This window comes from Gordionus sp. m RMFG-2023, chromosome 2, assembly GCF_954871325.1.
Source record: "Gordionus sp. m RMFG-2023 chromosome 2, tfGorSpeb1-WG-v2, whole genome shotgun sequence".
NCBI lineage: Eukaryota > Metazoa > Nematomorpha > Gordioida > Chordodea > Parachordodidae > Gordionus > Gordionus sp. m RMFG-2023.
In genome coordinates this window covers 40859505-40864841 of record NC_088776.1, presented here as the reverse complement: position 1 = coordinate 40864841, position 5337 = coordinate 40859505, and the positions used below count along the sequence as shown (strand labels likewise).

The 5337-nt window shown below is 31.2% G+C and overlaps 1 long non-coding RNA gene across 1 annotated transcript; it reads right to left on the bottom strand.

The window, feature by feature from the left end:
* Nucleotides 1-635: 635 nt before the first annotated feature.
* On the bottom strand, nucleotides 636-2700 carry LOC135924782 (uncharacterized). The gene is made up of 3 exons (XR_010571401.1): nucleotides 2132-2700; nucleotides 1176-1259; nucleotides 636-880 (listed from the first exon to the last, which is right to left on the bottom strand). It is a non-coding gene; the product is annotated as an uncharacterized LOC135924782 (long non-coding RNA).
* Nucleotides 2701-5337: the final 2637 nt, after the last annotated feature.

Here is a 5337-nt window from a genome sequence, read left to right as displayed (position 1 = left end):
TATTTGATTAAAGATAATAACATAATCTTGTTGGCGACGTGATGCCATCAGAACATAAATAGCGGGGATAATGGTTTTATGTTTCATCCCGTGGATGATGTATATTTGCTGGAAGAGAAGAGGACATGTCTTGAATGTGCCATCTGCATACAATTTATCGCATGTTGATAAAAATTGTAAATTTTTGATGGTTGAAAATATGATACATCGGTGATCATGATGACCACTATCATATAATAAAAATTGCTCATATTGAATAATTGATATTCAATTGGTATGACTAAGTCAATCAGACTCATGGGAACGGCAGGTGCTCTTCCTACTTGGCGTGTTTTTACTTTGAATTGTCCTTTTAATTAAGGAGCAACTGGGCATTCTTCCAGTGGGGGCTATGGATATATTGCTAGATATATCAGCCAAAATATTATTGGGCAGTGAAGAAAGAAGTCCTCGGGACACTTGTTTAAACTAAAGAATGTTTAAAAATGTTCATTTTATTACTTTTTTAATCTTGTATTTATATAATTTTTTACAAACTAAAATTAGAATATAAAATTAAAAGGTTAAGTTATAAAACGAAAAGTTAACTAAAATAAAAATATAATTTGAATAAACATAATTAAATGAATGCGCGTTACATAAATTAAAACATAATACTATTCAATAACCAAAATATATAATATTTTAATTTATTAATTCCTATAACATAACAGGCAGAGATTGGGAACTAGATGTCTCTTGTTTAATTCTATTTAGCTCTCTTCTTGCTTCAATATCTGCAATATCTGGTACTTGATTATGCTTTTGATTGTGGAATGTAGGTATTCCGTTATTAGTTCTGGCACGCCCACTGCATTCATCCACATGGAATTTAATACAACTCCAATAGGTTGTTTGGTTAGATGTTTTTTTATTTTTGAAATAGGTAAAAATCAAGAAGTAGTAACTGATTATTTCGACTACTTAAAATAAATTAAGCCATTATTTAAAAAAATTTTTTTTATTAAATTATTACTTAAAACATTCTAAAATGGTTTTTAGTGATAAACATTGAAAACAATTATAGAGAACCTTTTATAGAGAAAACAAAGATAGAGAATGTCGTTTTTATAGAATAACATAGATTGTTTTCAATTGATAAACACTTTTACTGTCATAAAAATATTTTGATATACCACATTGAGGTTTTGTACGATTAAGGTTCATCGCTTCGTGACAAATAACTTTATACTAAAGAATGGATTATCCGTGTGTCTTATCTATAATTTAAAATTTTTAGGGAAAATAATAATATAAGTAAGAACTAAAATAAATTTTACTGATAAAAAAACTTATAAATGAAAATCTTTACATTAGTGTTGTCAAATTAAATAGTTACCATTAACTAGCTACACTTTTTCTAAAATATATCTATAGCTAGTTACATACAAAATCGTATCTATAGCTGGCTACATTTTTTAGAAAGTAACTGCCAAAAGTAACTAGTTACTTAATTTTTATATATATTTCAATGAATATAATTAAATAATAAATTTAAATTTGTAAATTTTTTTTACATTCTTTTACTATAATATTTAAATCTTAGCCAATGAATTAATATAAATATAATCGATTTAACGTAATTTAATCGATCCGGCTAGCCCTGAATCTACTAACCACTAAAAATAATTGTAACTAGTGACTAGTTATATTTAACAAAAAGAAAACTATTAACTGTAACTTGTTATATTTTCCCAAATTTACTACTAAATTAACTAGTTGCTTAACATTGCCAAAGTAACTTTTAACAACACTATTTTATTTTGACTTATCTTTAAATCGAAAAATCTCGCTTATATAAAGTAATAATAATATAAAATTATCTCAAATACTGTAACTTTTTTTCCCTATCACTATATATAACATTTTTTTATAAATTAATCATATTCTTTAAGTAAAATTCCTTATAAAATTATTTTATATAAAATACATTCTTTATAAAATATTCTCTATAAAATCGTTCTCTGTAAAATTATTCTCTATAAAAAATCATTCTCTATAAAATCATTCTCTATAAAATCATTCTCTATAAAATTATCTGTAAAATCATTCTCTATATACGTCTTTCTCTATAAATGACATTCTCTATAACCTATAATAGTTTCTCTGTAATGACGCGATACCCTCTAACATCAATCACTATATCCCTCTCTCGTATAATCATGATTACAACATCTCCCTTCCTTTAACATTCCTCTCTAGACCTAATTGATCTTGATGCTTCAATATACAATTCCGCTTTAACCTTGTATTTCGTATTGCCGATTATTTTTTCCACCTTTTCAATCGTCCATCTAAGTTTTCTTTTAAACGTCAAAACATTGACTTTAAGTCAAGGCAAGATTTATTAGACTTCACTACGTATCCGGCTTTTCCATTTCCTCCTTCATTTAGCGATTCCATATTAATGTCTTTCCTTGCAGGAATCTTTCCGCCTGAGACTAATCTTCTGTTATTATTGTAGAACAATTGAGATAACCATTTTTCACCCTCACCATACTTTTCCTTTTTTAACCACATTTAACTACTGCAACCATTCTCTCGGTCTGACCATCGAAACTGGGATAATTAGGAACCGTGAAACGCGATGCCTTCTAAAATTATATTTAAAAAAGTTTGTGAAGTTTTATATTTCAAATGCTGTTTCTAAATTCAACGATTTTATTTATATAATTATCGATACGCAGTATAAATATATGGCATGCGGGTACATTCTTTATTTTATAATTTGCACAATGACATTTAAAACTAGAAATTTAATTTTAACAGAAAGGGACAACATTTTAAGATATCTAATGAATTATTATGAATGTAATAAATTCAAGGTGGGGGGGGGGGGGGGTGTATAAATGCCTGTTTAACTTTACTGTATATTAAATCCCTCATAATATTTTTTATTAATAATAGTAAAGAAATGATGAGAAAATGGATTTTTATTTTTAGCTAATTCCTATCTTAAATATGCTAAAAATCGAAAATAAAACGTTTTGAAAAAAATATCTTAAATTATTATCCTTAATATTTTTCTGATAAATTTTTTTTTTATTTTTTAATTTAGTTCTTTTCACAAATTTTTCTTTTACAAATTATAATTAAAAACATATATTTAAAAACAAATTAGCATATATTAAAGATGAATTTAAAAAAAAATATATAAAAGAACTGAGAAAAAAAAAACTAAAATAGGGTTCAAATCACCCTAGAGAAGAGTGAATGCTTAAAAAATTGGACCGGCAGATTTTAAGGGAAATCTGCTGACGAATGTAAAATCCTTCATAAGGTTTTAATGAAATTGAGAGCATCACTTCCGAACATACCTAGGGTATTGGTAACGATTGGGATAAACCGGTGTTGGTGAGGCAAGCATATTTGTTTTTTTAGGATTTCTTTTTTCGATAAAAATTAGAGGTTGGACTTGGAGGCAAAATTGACACAGGGAGACCGTCCAGGGAATGGAGTCTTTTGTTTGAGAGGCCCACTGGTTTGAGGGTGGATGGAATATTAACTTTTTTAAGAACAACTAGGAGAGTGTTGTTAATAGATTTATGAGGCGGTTGTCGTCCATGGGAGAACTTGCAGTGCAAGGAATGGTAAACTTTCGATTCGATTGGATGACCGCAGTCGATGCAAATGGAGGGAACTACAGCATTACAGCCAAGGCGGAGGGCTATGGAAATGCATAGCTGTTAGCCAGTCAAGAGGAGGCCACGATTGGAACTGGGGATGGCTTCCAGCCCATCGTAACCTGAACTTGCATATATTATTAAATTATTAAGATTGTCCTCAAAGGGCTTGTTCGAAATAAGGTATTCAATGGAACGGGCGATCAGAGGAGCATCCCAGTCTTTTTGAAGGCTGGATGGGGGACGACAAAGGTCGGGTGAGCAGTTCTGACCCAAAAGTTGAAGGCCTGAGAGAGGTCAGCATCTAAAGGAGTGGATCCATTATCGCTGATAGATTGAGCAGCAAGACGAAATGAGATTAAGGCTGAGAGGGAAAGTTGTATCGGGAATCGGATACCAATACCACCAGACTTGCTGGGAAGGGTAGCCTGAAGCCAAGAAGAATTGGAAAATTTAAGGTTTCATATGTTTTCAAGAAGACCCTTAATATGGGTTTCATGCGAAACGAGAAAGTCGCGGCTTTTAAAGATCGGAGAAGATCTCAGGGCGTAAAGAATTTTACGTATGTTGAAATAATTTTTTATTAAAAAAAAAGATTGATGGGGTAGGAGGTAATTAAATAATGTATTTAATTTGGATAAATAAGGGATTTGTTTAAATATGATTCAATGGCCTTTTCACCTCCTTTAGGTGATCTTAGGTGTGTCATCTCGTTTCTGTTGATGACGTGATATGCCATGTCTGAAGGGATAGAATTGGGATTTAGGAAGCAAATCTCACATTTGGGAAGGTTGAGAGATAGTCCTGTTATATGAGAGAGATTCTAAATGATGAGGGGGTGGACGTGATTGTGGAGAGGTTGCCCGAGACTATGCCGTCATCAAGATACCAGGAATTTATGGTAAGGTTAGATTTATATTAAATTTCCTGGATTATTTTGTGGATCCCGTTGTAAAAGAGGGCTGTACCTAAGGGGTCTCCTTGTTAAATTCCCTCTTGAGATTCGATTATGTGATTATTGAATTTTAAAAAAGTATGGCTCGAATAGCTGTGGAGGATGTAAGTAGAGTATTCGGGATATTGGTTGCAAAATAGGGGAACGAAGTGTTGGCGTTTTATTGTATTAAATGCATTGTTGAAATCCACGTCATCAGGAATACTGTTAGCAATAGTTAAGCAAGGTGAGCGGAAATTTCAGTCTCCAGGAACACCAGACCCTAGTTGAAGTGGCGAGAGGAATAAAAAAAGGGATTCCCTTATTCGTGAAGCAATGATCTCAGAGACAGTCCTTCGGAAGAACGACCCAACAGCAATTGGGCAATACTTCCGTCCTTTTTTTTAGGGCTATAAGGCGTGCACCAAAGAGAATAGATATGATATGTGATGGAAAGGGTCCTTTAAGAATTATATTTAGTAACTTCGTAAGGTTCTGTAAAAGGGCTCTACATGAAATGTTGGGTTTTAAAATGTCTTGGATGAAGATAGCACGAATGCCATCAAGAGCTCCGGAAGAGTCTCTTTTGAAAGATCTAACAGCCTTGATTGTTTCATCAATAGTTTTATTTTTTAAAAGCCTACTAATTAATTTAAGAATTACACGCCATGCCTTGTTCTAAATTTTAAATATAAATACACATAATAATTAAAAGAATAATTATTTTTTATAAAAAAAAAT